The 17,098-nt window shown below is 37.9% G+C and overlaps 1 protein-coding gene across 8 annotated transcripts in view; it reads right to left on the bottom strand.

Annotated features, from left to right (window-relative positions):
* Window positions 1–12,510, bottom strand: part of LOC119728670 (probable 3',5'-cyclic phosphodiesterase pde-5) — a 65,358-nt gene extending 52,848 nt beyond the window's left edge. For 7 of the 8 annotated variants that reach the window (XR_005271115.1, XR_005271114.1, XM_038200986.1 and 4 more), the window contains exon 1: window positions 12,197–12,510. The gene's annotated coding sequence lies outside the window, so the exon portion shown is untranslated. Of the gene's footprint in view, window positions 1–3,173; window positions 3,353–12,196 lie in introns of those variants that run through there. The other variant, XM_038200983.1, reaches the window with a different exon arrangement.
* Between the last annotated feature and the right edge of the window lie 4,588 nt (window positions 12,511–17,098).

The raw sequence follows: 17,098 nt of genomic DNA, 5'->3' as shown, positions 1-17,098 counted from the left end.
TCTTAATTCATGGCAAAATCACTGACAACTGGCTCTTTGCCATTGTCAACATAACGTTCGGTTGTTTGAAGTATACCGGTACATGCCCATTCATGTACAATCAAAGGAAGCTCTTGAACGCAAGATAAGAGATAAGAGCCATTATATGTACATCACTGACTCCATGAAGCCAAGTCAGTTAAAACATGGACAATTTATTAGAGAACTTGGCATCATTTGAACAATTTATCAAATTCAACGATACATGAACGTATATTTTGTCAGTGCATTTTAACATGTTTCATGACCACTTTGGATGAAACTTGGTTATTTGGTTGTCATCATAGAATTTTAAAAAGTCACCAAATTTGGTTTTAGTCAAACGTTTGCTTCATTGCATGTCAGATATTTATCTGGAGCATTAACTTTTTAAGTTCATTCAGCTAGTTTGTCTTTAAAATGCATCACATGCAACAATATAAATTGCCTACATGCACAGTATATCACAGAAACGTCTACATTTTTATACAGGCATGACAGGTAAGAACTTATCTTGGGTACATTTGTATAATGTGTTTGCAGTCATTACAATATCATTACTTTAATTATGGTAAACAGGTACATGTATTAAATGGTTCAAATCTTAAGCCAGTATGACCTCAAACTACACCAAAGCGGACAACTGACCAACGGTAGATTTGATTGCGTAACAGATCACATCTGCACCATTTCCCACGCTCACGCGCTGGTGTCTTCTGCTCACGCCTAAACGTCTTCTGCTCATGCTCAGATGTGTTCCGCTTACCAGAAATCACTATGCCTTTGTTTACATACATTCCGGCCACAAAGCGCGATCTAAAATTCCTGCACGGTGTCCAAGTAAACTACCAGTAATCTGTTCAAACCTAAATGCCACTATAACCGACACAGACCTAATTTGAAAAAAAAGTAAACCAGGTCCAAAAATTCATTACAATATTATTACTTTCAATACTCGTTTAAAACCTTCTGTTTGTCTTTTATTGGAATATGAATATGAAATAAGCTGAAACTGAAACATTCCTGAAACTGCACCACGATGCCCATGATCGCACCACAATAAACCAATTAGCAAACTCTGTTAATGTCCGTTTTCATTGAGATTACCCTACTTATTTTCCGCTGAAATTTTTTCCCCAATAATTTTTGGTCCATACTGTAGGTACCGTCGCTTGGGCTCACCGGACATTTGCTTCTGTGCGACTGCATTAATTTCTTCGTCATCGTTTCCATGGTTTCGATTTCAGTAACCATTTTCAAAACCATATGAAATAAAATTATTCTAATTATGGGAGAATATTGTTACGCCAATAAAAAATTCTCTCCATGCCACAATTTTTGCTCAGTGAGAGACTACCCAGTACTTGCATGCAGAATTTTTAACTTCATCATTTACACCATCATAGAACACTCACTTGCACATTGATGAATTGTATTCATCCAAAATATATTTCCGTATTCGTAGATGGATTCAACATTTCATTGTTGGGCACATACATCAGCTCCTCTTGTGTCTGGCAACACCTTGAAATAAGCTTTCAGAATGCGATTTGTTACGAAAAAGTGACTCTTTCCCCTATGTTCATATTTCATTGCATTCACGGGTACCTCCTAATATTCAAAATAAAAATTCAATATATGAATATTCGATAATTGATAGAATATTGGGCACATCCGTACAACAGATCTAAATGTGACTTATGCGCCCATCAATTGTTCCAATAGAAGCCTGAAAGTTCCCCCTAGTGGCGAGTTTCCGGAACCCTTGAATAGGAACATTAACATGCACAAATTATACATGCATTCATGCACAAACCTAAAGGGCTCAAAATATCAACTGACTGTTGGGCTTAAATGTACAAAATGTAGTTTAAAAATCCTTAGGGAAAACATGTTCATAACATGACTATAATTTGACAATTTTTGCACTTTCAGGGGTTGTTTTTGCGTCAGAATACAGAAACATTTTTTTTCCGTTTGGGTTAAGTGTTTTGGCTTAACCCAAACATAATTATATAGTGCAATGCAGAGTGGCAGAGACACGCACGTCCCCAGGGCCAGTCAATGGTAACGAGATTATTTTGAGCACATGCACTCGTGCAGTAAACTTACAGGTGTATAGTACATGTGCACCATGTGCCAACAATGTGTTGTGAAAAAGTTCCTGCTGATATTGTTGCCCTTATATGTGGGGCGCGGCCCCTAATGTAGCGCAGTCCCTAAAGGTGGCACACTTTGATTTTGTTCACCTCTATATAGTGCCTTGCTGTAATCAAATTTAACAGGTAATGGACATTTCATCTAGCTCTAAACATTCCTTTTCATAAATCTTGAGTTTACATCATAGCTGAACATTATAAATTTAAAAGAGACATTTGTTTTGGCGTGATTTTCTCATATTTTTTTATTTTCATTCTTTTTTTCTTTTTTTTAAGTGCACAAAGTACCCTTTGAAAATGCCCCCCAAAATAAGAAATAATTTGCTGACAAACTTGTAGACTATGGGTATGGGAGTGGAGATAATGATGACAACTTATCAGAATTTGTCAACTTTATACAGATATTCTTTACGTACGGTAACTTGGGATTTTCTGAGATTAAGTGTGCCACGTTAGGGAACACTCGGCTGATTTTGGGCCAAATTTCCGGACGCCACCATTTTTATAATTTTGGCATTTGCGGCTCCCACTGTCACACACCCAGCTTTGGCGTGATGATGTGATGTGCCATCTCTGGACATACATTACCATCATCACATTAAATTAAGGAAACCTGCATGCAGCAGAAATGCAATTTTACTTGATTGACAATGATTGAATCACTGGCAAAACTAATAGGCCTACAATGTACACGTATACATGTACACGTATCAAACACAATAAGTCAACAATTGCACAACCACCTCAAGAAGATGTACCTAACAATGAGGAAACCTAGAAAAAATGCTGATACATCAAAAGGAGACAGTTGTTCACATTCATCTACTCAAATGTACTACAAATGATGGATGAGCAGTAAGCATCTGGCAAATGTGTTATGCTGCAGAGTTTTGCACTTTTTTATGCATATGTACGTACATAGGCCTACATGTACGCACTCGTACAATGATTAATGTATAATTCAATAAAACCTGAGTTGGATTTTACAGCGTTTACCTTCTTTTCCTTCCACAGCCTTCATGGATAATAACACCATCATCAATTCACTCGTTTCTCCTTAAAATCCCAGCCAAGCTATCACCATGGATACACATGCAGTTCTGTTCTGGAGAGACTATGGTGGATACCAGTACATGCATACATGTACACCGGTACACTGTAAGTGATTATGTGCACTGATTGGTTGCCAGGTTACGCACTGCTTTTTGCAAGCATTAACCATAGAGCAATTAACCAAGTAAACAGTCTCATCATATCGGCACATTACCTTTTGCAAACAAACCAAATACACGTACTAATTAGTTTGTGTACATTGTAGGCCTACATCATGGAGATGACGCATGTTCTGCAGATAATTAAGTCATTTGTACGTGATGGAATGCACAGTACATGTACATTGTACTGTACCTTGTGTTTTTGCATTTTAAGTTCATTTTATGTTCATGCATGAAGGCTATACATAGATTCCAATGGATACAACGTGCCAGACTGCAGTCATTTACTCAGACTACATATATCGGTATGTACATGTACGTGTACATGTAATTTAATCATGGCATTCAATGTACATGTACACGTATGTACTCCATCTTTCTGTAGACATTAAAATATCCTCTTGATTAATCACAACTCCAAAGCTACTGTCTGTACCCGAAGAATGTATTTTCAAGGGGAAAAATAACATTACTTGTGAGTAAGGATGTTAAGTACAAACCAGAAGATCAGTAATGATCACTGATTTAAAGGGGTCATTTGCTTTAGCTGTAGTTTTCAGAAATGGATGGATTTGGGGGGGGGGATTGGTAATGTACCCGGTAAAGCAAATATTGTTACACTGCTTTTTTTACGTTTTTGGTTCGTATATGCTATAAAAACCAAAAAAAAACCCAATCATTTCCTGTAGTCTGGTTCCCTGACTCCATTTAAGATGAAACGGAGCAATTTATAGAAGTTCAGGAATTGTAAGGAATTGTAATTGATTGCAAACAAATGCGAACTAACTAAATATGGTCAACTGGGCCAGTATTTGAAAAAAAGCCAGTTTTTTCCAACGCTGGTCGGCCGACCAGCGTTTATACTATGTTTATACTACGCTGCATCGGGAGTCCTGTTTATTACGATTTACTATGTTTTGTTTGCTGCCCCCAACGACGACTTTTACACAAATTGCACGTTCGGGTCGAAACAGGACCTGAAAAACAGCTCTCAAAAGTACCTTTTGTACTCATTTCATGACAGACACAATAGTCGTTTTTATTTCATCACACCTTAGGCTACATAGGCCTATACCCGAAAAATGACGGAAATGTCTTCGAGCATTCCACAACCACTTTAATTTGAGTTCTGCTGTACAACATACTCGGTTTATATTTATAAGCTACAAATGTAATTATCTGTACATGTACCAGTATGTTAACTTGATGTCAATAGGGACAAACACGTCTAAGTTACAACTGAATATCCCTCTCCCCCCCCCCCCCCCCAAATTAGCATAAACACATAGGGGGCCTAAATAAAATAATACAATAAAATCAGTGAAGTTTACAATGATGATTATACTTTAATTTAACACGATGACACTATAATCTTGAGCCCCACATACCTGTGTTTATTGACAGTACTGAATTTCTGAGGCAGAGGCAGTATAAAAACCACATTACATACATGTAGGCCTACAATCACAACATTTCCTTGACTGTCAATGGATCTTTGTTCCAAATGACCAACAAAATTCCATTTCCACAGCTACATGTAAAACAGGAATCAAGCCCATACCAGTACGTGTATGAAATTGGCACTGCTGTCATCTGTTTATACTCAAAGACAGGCAGAGAAGCGTACACTTACATACATTACCCACAGTAAACAGTAGGATGGTGGACCAATCAGGTGGCCTACTAAATGGCAAATTAATTAAGACACTGCACCCTAACAACGCACAACACTGGTATCTGAGTGAAAAGCAGGACTAGGGTACATGTATGTAGGCCTACATGAATACATTATTATAGCCAGGGTTCGACTTCAGCGGTAGCCCGCTAGCCAAATGCTAGTCACAACAGTGGCGGGCTAGTCAAACTATTCCTTAAGTAGCTCAGCTGGCGAGTCAAAAATTATTGGGCTACAGCAAAGATGAAACAAATCATTAAATTCAGAAAGCAAACCTGTATCAATATTCGTGTCTAATTTTATTACATGTAACTGTTTAGGGTTAAAATGTATAAGATCTGTTTATAAAAAACACTGACAAGATTGCTTCAGGATACACGTTTTACATGTACCGGTATGCACATTGTTGTTTACGAGACACTAATAAAAGAACAAACTTGTGTGAGTGCACAATAAGCTCTGCAGTATGGCCGTCTTGCATGAAAGTCTTGCATGAAATGATTGTGTGTACAAGCCCGGGCCGCCATCCCGCATGAAAATCACGCTGCGCTATCGCGTTAGTCAGGCCCCGAAAATTGACCAAAATATGCCCCCTAAGTTTCCCATAAAATTTAGCCCGCTATAGCTCGGTATATAGCGTGCTGCATAGTACGTGACTACATAATATTACTGCACATATATTGCTTCCATTTACACAATTTTCATAAACAACTTTACGAATTGTTACAAACAATTTTTGTTCAGTATTTAATTTAGTTTGTTTGCTTTTTGTTTTGAAATTAAAATTTGGTAGGTACCGGTATATTTTATGGGAAACTTAGGGGGCTCATTTTTGGTCAATTTTCCAGGGACAGACCGACCATGAAGTGACATGCAGTTGCTCCTGCCAGAGCTTAAAATCAAGTGGGCTAGAGAAAATGCCTGCGGGCTTCTTAAGAGTCTGTTTCAGTAGCCTGGCTGGCTGGTTTTATAGCTGCATTTATAACGTTGGCAATAGAATAACCATTGAAGACAAGGAGAAACTGCTTTTTGAAATAGGCTATGTAATTAAAACCTATTATCTACATACCACACTAACTATACACACTGTATACATGTCCTACATACACACATGTACACCATTTTAGAATTAGGTCATCAATTCACTCTTGGGAAATCTACATTGATGTAAAGATTCATTGGATACATGTGTAAATCATTTATCAAAGAAAATGCCCAGACTAACATGTACAACAATGCACCATGGCTGATAAGACAATGTCATATGTACACGATACACATGTAAGTATGATGTACCGGTACATATATCAGCTCACAAATGGCAAAATTATTCACCTTTTTAAAAATGTTTAATATGTGCTCTGTACGGTTTGTGACAATTGGCAACATTAGGAAAATGTAAACATTGAGAATGACATTGATGATGATGAAAACACACAATTTGATTTGATACATTTGTTAGTCCATGCTATTTTTGTTCATTCATTCTTTCTGTGTCTTTCTATTCCACATAAACCTGAGACACAGATCTGTGAATTTTTGAAATGATGGTGTAATTTGTTCAGTGGTGTAATTCCTGCACTGTGATTGGTTGTAATAATCTGCTTTTCATTTAGACAAGTGTTGCATTTTCTTCCAGTATACTGGATACACTGGAAGAAAATGCAATAATTACTGTAAGTCTAAATGAAAAGTACGGTTGATAATTTGTGTATATTGAAGAGTCTAGTGTACTCTTTATATAATTACAAGTTTAATCATTTTCCATTACTTACTTTAGTTCAAAAGTGACCTTTTTGTTTCAATCATAACTTATGAACAAAACAAAGATCATGTTCACACTTTGTGATCTGATAAACCAAGCATTGATGAACATTGCTGTTTTGTGCATGTGAAGTCTATTGACCTTTACCGAGTTAACGGAAGGTCAAAGTTAGACAAAACCGAAAGAAGCGACGATAATGGACGATCGACGATTATTGACGATTCTTTTTTTTAAATGAAACTCCAATTGGGGATCACTGTTGCCAAAATAATGATGTCAGCTAATACGACGGGCACCCAGATGCTGTGACGTCATCAAACTGAAATTTAGGTGTCATTAATGTGTATACATACAAACATTTGTGATATTTAAATCGTATTGGCTATCGCTACAGCCAGCAGTAACGCGATTTTCACCATCACCATTGCAAATATATCAGATTTATAACTGGGTCATTCCACCGGGTTGGGGAACAATGTGTGACATATGACCATATTAAGAAAAGCATGAATGCCTTGCTAGCAGTTGCTCTACATAACATTTGTTGTTGGGTGTTTCACTACTGCAGAAAGTTTTACATCGTTTCAATGTATTTTGCAAAAAATATGAGCAATACCCAAATTCACTTAATACGTACTTCTTACTATACATATGCAACGCAATATTAATTAACCCTAACCCACCTCACTCCTCCAAAATCCTCCTGGCGGTTTTGGAGGATTCTAGAGGATTGAGGATGAATGGTGATTGAATCAAATGAGGATTCTGGAGGATTGAGGATGAATGGTGATTGAAGCACATGAGGATTTTGGAGGATTGAGGATGAATGGTGAATGAAGCACAAGAGGATTTTGGAGGATTGAGGATGAATGCATTTTGAGGCAGAACTGTCTGATGATTTTGAAGGATTTGGCGTTGGTTATCCTTCATTTAAACACGAGTGCAAAGTTTTGGGATGAGGAGGATTTTGGAGGATTGAGGATGAATGCATTTTGAGGCAGGACTGTCTGACAATTTTGAAAAATTTAGGCGGAGTTGAAAAATTTTGGAGGATTTTGGAGGATTGAGGATGGTTGTAAGCAACAAGGGCCTAGGGGGTTAGGGTTAAGAAAAGCTTTTGTTATGGTAGTCAGGTATCAAATGGAGCAGAAATGATAGCTTGGTTGTAGACGTAACATTCACACAGTGTCAACCCCCACACTTCCATCCAGTGATTTTGACACCGTTACGTCCACATTAAGGATATTGTTTAACTGCTATATTTGAACCCTGACTATACCAAAACAAAAACTTTTCTTGGTGCATTAGGTGTGCAGTTAATAAATATGCAATGTCAGTTTAGGTAATTTTTTACATACCATACGTGTAAAAATTGGCAAAAAAAGAGAATATTTGGATGTAACATTGACACGGTGTCAATGTTGTTTACGTCCGAATTAATACATTTTTGCTCATATTTTCGTTAAAGTACATTCAAATGATTTCAAACTTTCTCAATTATTAAAACACCCTAAGTCTAAGACAAATATTATGTTGAGCAATTGTTAAGAATGCATTGAAAATTTTAATAATATAACCAAATATTTTGATGTAACATTAAAATACCTTGGAGAGTTGATGGTTTCTGATTGGTCGAGACTCGATCACGTGGCCGGGCATTAACGGTGATAATGGACCGGCTTCAAAGATCAAGCGGTAGATACTTCGGTAGCTCGATTGGTTACACTTACCGGTACAGTTACACGTTCAACTACTGAGTGACTGTGCCAGTGATGCGGGTTTGAAATCGCTGCCACGTTGCAGGTTCGAAATCGCTGCTGCATTCGCTGGTTTTCTAAGCCGCTTAATACTGCCATGACTGCTGGGTCCAAGCACAGTTTAAGAATAAGATAATCGATAACTCTCCCCAGGTTTTATTTCATATTTTTGTGAAGTTACAAGTCACATGGTAGCTGGAGTTACCCAGCCCTGAGTTTTATCATTGGGTTGTCATCTAGGGCTGGAGCGAGTTTTTCTCGTAACTTGTAGTATAGGCAAACATTTTTGGAAAATGTTCAATTTTGTCCCCGTTACACACTAATTGCAACTGCAACTCACCCCAAACTTGCCTGGAATAACCATTACACAGGTCCTTGAAGTAAAAAATGATCCACGATGAAGATTCAGCCTACAATTGCATTGAAAACAGGAGGAATAACCGCTAACCTGACAACCTTGCTAGCATGGCCAGGACCGCAATTGGTTTGTGCACAAAAAAAATTGTGTACAATGAATGGCGGTCGATTAACAGGCACAGAGAGCGATCGCTGTCAACTACTCGTTTTTGCCGGCTGCGCTGACGTCACGCGGAAGCGTAACACCCGATGACTGTTTTATGCACTAATATAACTTTTATAAGGTTTACCACTCGCATCACAGCTTTGGTACTGGAACCACAACCAAGGACCTGTGTAATGGTTATTCCAGGCAAGTTTGGGGTGAGTTGCAGTTGCAATTAGTGTGTAACGGGGACAAAATTGAACATTTTCCAAAATTTTTTGCCTATACTACAAGTTACGAGAAAAACTCGCTCCAGCCCTAGATGACAACCCAATGATAAAACTCAGGGCTGGGTAACTCCAGGGTATCAGGTCAACTCGGACCCAAACCAAGTCGGACCCATGCCAACTCGGACCCATGCCAACTCGGACCCACGCCAACTCGGACCCACTACCAACTCGGACCCACTACCAACTCGGACCCATTACCAACTCGGACCCACTACCAACTCGGACCCAAGCATGACCAACTCGGACCCAACAATGACTCAATCATTAGTTTCAGAGATTATATTTGTAGGTCATTTTAATTAATCCTGTTAAAGGGAATATACATCATTTGCTTTTGCTGTAATTTTCAGAAATGGATGGAATTGGGGGGTTGGAAATATATATAGCAAATATAGCTACACTGACTTTTTTGAGGTTTTGGGTTCGAAAATGCTATAAAAACCAAGAAAAACGATCATTTTCTTGTAGTCTGGTTCCCTGACTCCATATTAGAAGAAACAGAGCAGTTTACATACATTGGGGAATTGTAAAGTCAGGGAACCAGTCTAGCTGGCTCGTACCCGTTCATAGGTTTGTAATCGATTGCAAACAAGTGCGATGGTCAATTGGGGCCAGTATTTGAAAAAAAAGCCAGTTGTTTCCAACGCTGATCGGCCGATCAGCGTTGGAAATTGATACAAAAATACCACTTTTCTTGAAAATGACAGTATACCAGGTGCCATAATTTTACAAGATGCTTTAGACTGTCATTTACCAACATCCTATTAAGGTATTTCGCAAAAACTTGGTAGTTTTATTTTTCGATGTTTGCAAATGTTGTATATTCCCTTTAATGTTACATTGTTATAGAGTGAAGATATTCTGCAATTATATTGGGCAGAATGGGGCTTTTAGTTTTGTTGTTTTCTTTTATATATTGCCGCTGTGTGGAGCGATATTTTATGATGCGTACACAGGAGTCTGTTGCTAAACGCTTATCGTTTTGAACGTCATGAAACTAAACGTGCTTAGCTTTTCCAAGAGATATTAGTAGCGTATAGTATAGGTTAGGCATTTCGCATGTCATTTGTTGATATATACGTGCTTTTTCAAAATCTTGATTTTCTTTTCCAAACGAAATTCAAAGGATTATAATTTAGGAGCGTCCTGCTAAGGTTGAAACTGATTAATAGATTACTTGTCATGGGCTGTTTTTTGTGTGTGCGATGACTCATTAGAAAGCTCATAACTAATGTAACGCTAATTATCAATTTCAATTTTTTCTTCTCGCATGACATCAAAGTCGATGCCTAATTGCTTCTTTTTATAGAAGGAAAATGACGCAGTCCTGCCAGGGGCATATTTACTGATATTTTAACTCCCCCCCCCCCCCGGAACACGGTGGAACATACAGGCAGCTACATGTACCTGTAAGGCCTTGAAGGATAATATTCCCAGAGCTCCAATACTCCTTTTTGATGATTGACATTGCATCTTTTTGTAGGGGATTGAACTTGATGTTTTTTAATTCACATGGTGGCTTTGAATTTTGTGGGTTTTTTTTACGAATCAGTTTAACTTTTTATACTTTTTTGATTTAACTTTTTTGTTTAATATGGAACCTTCGTTTTTCTTGCAGTGTATGCAATGGTGTATATGTGGGTTTTTTAAAATAGAGATTAGAACAGACTTCGTTTTTATATCTTATTTATTTTATTTTTTGACTTATAATGTTTACTTATATTTATTGAGTTAATAATGTTATGTTTGAAAGAGTTTATGGAATCAATGCCATACTTTTTTTTTCTATGAATATCTGTTCTGAATTTGTATATTTTGTTACGTTGAAGTTTGGATTAAAAATGAAATAAATTGCTGTTAAATTGAGCAAGATGGCGTGAGCGATGTCAATTATTATGTTTTAATGAAAATAAATAATTGGTTAAACTTTCAAAGCGCAATATGTTTTAATGGAAACAAATAATAATAATAATAAATAATTAATTACACTTTAAAGCGCATTTCAAAATAGCATTTCAATGTGCTTTACATCGACAAAAATGTTATGTAACTGCTGCAATACAGATAATTTTCCTTACAATTACAATGAAAATTTATACTTAACAGCATCACTGTAAACAGATGAGAAGTGGACAAACTTTATGAAATGCCGCATGATTGAAAACGATGTCGAATGATTGAAAACGATGGGTCCGAGTTGGTCATGCATGGGTCTGAGTTGGTCGTGGGTCCGAGTTGGTCGTGGGTCCGAGTTGGTAGTGGGTCCGAGTTGGCATGGGTCCGAGTTGGTAGTGGGTCCGAGATGGCATGGGTCCGAGTTGGCTTGGGTCCGAGTTGGTTTGGGTCCGAGTTGGATCGAAACCGAATAACTTTACATCTCCATCTCATCTCCATCTCCATTGTTTAAGTCAGCAAAATATCCTGCCGGATACATCAACGCTATCTTGCGCACTGCGTGTGGAAATAGACTACTGGTGGATATTACTGATATGTCCCTTGAATTCAGCTAGTGTTGCGCTGTTCACAGCAGCCGAGGAGAGTGAGTTCCAGTGTTTAACAGTTGACACGAAGAATGAATCTTTGAAGGCCCTAGCTTTGTGACTGACTTGAATGAATTTTTGGTTGTTTCCCCTTGTATCTCTGGTATTAGGCTGAACATAGTTGTGAAGTGGAATGTCGACCAACCCATTTTTCACATATGGCAACCATTTTTTACATATGGCAAGAAATATATTTCTTGCCATATGTAAGTTATTCTACCTGTCAAACACAAGTCACAATGCACTTGATAAAATTTTGAATAGTTTTTACTTTACCTCCAAAACTCTGTCCATGGAAGAGTACGTCGTCAGGTAGAATGTCGATGCGCAATGGTCCTTGTTCAGTTGTTGTTGATGTTGTTGCTGGTGGTTCATCAACAAAATGTGGTTCGATTAATTGCAATCATAGCAGATCAGCTTACCGCAAGTTGAATTTTCCCACGAGCATGACGAGGACGCATTTAGTGGAATTCAAACGGCATGTTTGCCAGCACACACAAACTGTTTCAAGCGTTTCCTAGAGAAGGCTTTTAACATTTCATATCTTCAAATCTCGTGAATTTTCTGCCCAGTGCAGTGAGTTTCTTCCATCGCGCGAATAGATGACAGAGCATAGCGCCCTCTATAATTGGATAAGGTGCATTCGAAGACACTCAGCAGCCTCTCTGATGAAGTAATGCATGTAGTACACGATTCAACTCACTGCAGTATCATCGCACCCCGGCCCACCGCCTGTCAGTGGCGGTTCTGGGGGGGGGGGGGGGGGGGGGGGGGGGGGGGGGGGGGGGGGGGGGGGGAGATCAGCTTACCCCCCCCAATTTTGTCTAGCCCCCCCCCAAAAAAAAACATTTGTGTACAATTTAAAGGGAAAATAGGACTACAACATTTGCAAACATCAAAAAACGAATTGATCAAATTATCACAAAATAAAAAAAAATGGATTGTTAGGGAATGACTGTATAAAGCATCCTGTAAAATCGTGGTTCCTGGCGTGCTGAAATTTTCAAGAAAACTTATATTTTTTTCAACGCTGGTTGGCAGACCAGCGTTGGAGAAAACTGGCTTTTCTTCAAAAACTGCTCCAAATAGTTATTTTTTTGCAAAGTTGATTACACACTTGTGAATGGGTACTATGAGCCTGCTACACAGATTCTTTGACCTTACAATTCCCCAAAGTCTACAAGTTGCTCCATTTCATCTTAAGTGGGGTCAGGGAACCAGACTACAAGAACATGGTTAGTTTTCTTGGATTTTCCAGCATCTCCAAACCCAAAACGTGAAGCAAGTCAGTTTAACAATATTTTCTGTAACACACTTATCCTCCAGATCCATTTATTTCTGAAAATTGCAAATGTTGTACATTCCCTTACAGTTATTATAGTGTGCCTGATTGTAGGATTTTATCAGCGCTCCCCATTGAAAATATGGCACGAGCCCCCCCCCCCCCTATTGATTTTCTGAGGCCTAAGCTATTGTCCGGAGAAAAGTCTACATTTCAGCACGCCCCTCCCCCCCCCAAAAAAAATGTTGGCTCTAGAACCGCGCCTGCCGCCTGTCATTTCATTAAGCGAACTTTTTTTTTCTTTGAACAAGGGTGTCCCTTCCTATTTCTATGGTTTTCATATATTGTTTGCCTAGTAAAGTAGGGTCAGTCGGTCGGAAAAATATAAACAATCTGAGGGAAAAGCTTGCAGTTTTTATATGCAAAATAAAAAATGTGGTATTCATTGTCAATAGCTTTTCAAATAACACAGGGCCTTATTGCCTGAATTTAATATTCATTCTTTCTCCTTATTTATTTTTTGAATGGGGTTGCAGACGGGGTCGGAAGTAATAAAAAAAAGTACCCTTTTTCCGTCCTTGGGTCGTGAGCCCAAAATAGGGTCGGTCGGAAATGAGGGCATACTGCATCTTGGCGAACTTGTGGCGATCTCACGGTCCACGTACGAAGTACCCAAGCTACCGTAGCTAAAAGCATATAATATAGCCTTGAACTTGGCTAGCTGCACAGTCCGGTCCACGATGACCAAAAAACGACGGTGCCCAGTGCCAGCAACTCTCTGGTGTCAGTTCAGGGGACCACTCTTGTGAAAGTCAAACGATATCTCTTTGAACTGGAACCAAATGCGCATTTCTTTACAACGGATAAAAACGATGAATTTAATTCTTTGATTCCGAATTAATGAATCTCAATGACGGAACAAAATGCGCACTAAAGAACTTACATTAAAAAATACCAAGAAATATAAAATTCAAGAAATATTTTTTCAATGTTTTTCAATGTTGTCCCCCTGTTGTATCGTGGGGCTGGACCTCTTTTGATGCTTGGAGGTAGTCTACGAATCGCCTTGAAAAAAAAAAAAGCATTTGGACACCCAATGTTTAAAAAGTTGATTCGTAGAGTCCTAATGGAGGGCACTCTTTTTTCTAATCAATCATTCACATTTCATAAAGCCTTAAGACGTCAAAAATAGTCGCCTATATTTCTCTTCTGTTTAACTACTCAAAAAGATACTTAAAAAAAAGGACACTTCCTTGGCAAGCGGCAATTTTGTGTGTGTGGGCGTGTGTGGGCCTGTGGGGGAAGGGGGTAATAAGACCCCCCCCCCCCCCCCCCTCGCCATCAGACCGTGGAGGTAGAGCTAGGAATTAGACGGTCAGACCGCCAGCGCGGGGAACCCATGTTCTACCCGGCCCCCGGTTTGTATTTGTCCATACAAATTGGCCGATTGTTATTTTTGCGCATACCGGTACATTTGTATTTTTTTGTATAATTTTTGAATTGCATGTATGTCACTTTGTATTAAAAACAAACAAACATGCACCTTCATTTCTGTCAATCCAAAACATGGTTTTCTCGCATTGTTAATCAAGTAATGATTTCATTGTTGGGTGAACTCAAAAATAGCACAGATTGTTATCTTTAAGTTTGTCTCGTTCGTTTATGACTTGTTTATGTTCAGTTACTACAGTATTGTTTTCTGCCGTGTGACATGTTTAACTTTTAAATTTGGTGTGTGCACACCATACAGCTATACATGTACTTGTAAAATATTAATTTAAACCCAAACTGTCCTAAATCCTCAAATTTAAATATGATTGTCACACACACACCCTAGAGGGTTAATTTATAGCTCTACCATCAACACAATAGCAGGTGGAAAGGTTTTACTGTTGTATTGTTCTTATGGAATTCGGACATTACTAGTCAACATGAAGTTAAATCTGACAAAAGCTGACACTGCACTCAAGGGACAGGAACACCGATTACTTTATTCGGACCACACATAAATCAATTGCAATGATTTCAATGTTTTACAGTAAAAAAAATTATACACATCATGAGATGCAGACTATGGCTAAAGAAAAGAAAAAAATACATGTACAGTTAAAAACACACATCATTTGAATATCAGAATTATCCCCTTGTCATAAAGAACAGACCACATCTGTTAGCTTCAAAGATGCACTTCGTTCCTGCTAATGCATCCATGAGATGTTTTGTGCAATCCACAAGGCCAAAGCAAACAGTCATGATATAATGGTCATAGCAAACACTTCCAGGCTTACCATGCTTGTTGCTTTACAGGCGCGATCCAATTTTGTATCATACACACACACACACACATACTGGAATTTGTATCCATGTGGAGTCATTTCTTTAATTTGTTCTTGTGTACTAAAGTTTTCGAGTTTGAAAGAGTACTTTCAAAATATTCCTTTCTTAACCAGAATTAATTTCCTGAAAATTCGGACTTAATATCCCTTTACATAAAATACTTCAATTCGCGACAAATCAACACACCTTGGAAACTCCTAGTTTTTGAGTAAAATCCAGATATCTATTTCATAGTTATAAACTTGTGCAGACGTATTCACCTATATATAGAAATTGCTCTGTGGAGACATATACAATCTTTTGTTCCCTATGGTGCACGTCTCCACAGGGTACCGTGTACCAGATCACTGCAATTAGCAGAATGTGTTGCATTTGCAGTCGTCGAAAGTATTCTGTCAGAAATGTTAGCTTTATTGCAGCAAATTCTCTATGAATTTTGACAAATGTCTTGTTTGTTCAATTTCCCAGCTAGGTAGGGCTCTAGACTTGGAATTTGTTCAAAATTATTATCATGGGGGCCTCATGACATGACTTCCTCCAAATTGGCAAATTTAAAAACAAACTGTAGAAAACATCTGACATAGTTTTTGTAATTTTGAGGGGATTTGTTTTTACTTTATAACAAAAAAAAATTCTCAAACGTTGTTTGCTATAACAAGAATTATACACTTTGATCTTGATTGAGGTGTTTAAGCCCTCCCTGAATCCGACTTAATTCTAAATGCTCAAACAAATAGACACGAGTAACATTCAAACATCAATTTGGAAATCAGTACGTGTATTCACATTGAAACTTACAAGGTGATGAATGCTACTTTTGTCATTTTAACAAATTACAAATTTCATAGATTAGGCTAAAAAAAGTTCTCCAAACAAAATATGGATTTTACACAGCATTAAGAATACGATTACAAAATTAAAACAATCACCTGCTATGTCATGACACAGACACCATAAAATAAAAACTCAAAGTAATCCCTGCAATACTAATATTCAGGTACTTCATCCCCTTTCGATCAGCCACCGATTCTTATAAATTTCTAACAATATTGCAAACAAACCAAAACATTGCAAAGGCAGTTGACATTTCAATCACTTATTACATGTATATACAATACATTGGCACAAAAATCATTTGCAGCATTAATTTAGTCGGAGAGAAACAATACAGATCTCTCAAATTATCAGGCATTATAAATGAGTTATATAATACAATACAATACAATGATGACAAGCATGTAAGGTGCCAATACACATATACCTGTCCTGGAGTTGTAGGGACTACACATGAGCTGCTCCACGGATTTGTGGGGAACAAAATTAAGGACACTTGAAAATCCCCACAACTCTGTTCAACTTTTGTGAACAACAGTAACTCCTCATTTAACGGAACTTTGTGTATATGTGTACATGTAGAATAGGAGTAACTTTTGGCAAATATTTAAGTGCTTTGGATCGAGTGTGATAGAGCTACAACACTTGAATGAACAAGTTGGGTACATACACAGGCAACATTGCTAGTTCAAACATCTGCAAAAGCATTGATTATAAAGAAGAAA

The sequence above is a fragment of the Patiria miniata genome, unplaced genomic scaffold, assembly GCF_015706575.1.
Source record: "Patiria miniata isolate m_02_andy unplaced genomic scaffold, ASM1570657v1 HiC_scaffold_20, whole genome shotgun sequence".
Lineage (NCBI taxonomy): Eukaryota > Metazoa > Echinodermata > Asteroidea > Valvatida > Asterinidae > Patiria > Patiria miniata.
Note: the sequence above shows the minus strand (reverse complement) of the source record. Positions and strands in the feature narration are given on the sequence as shown.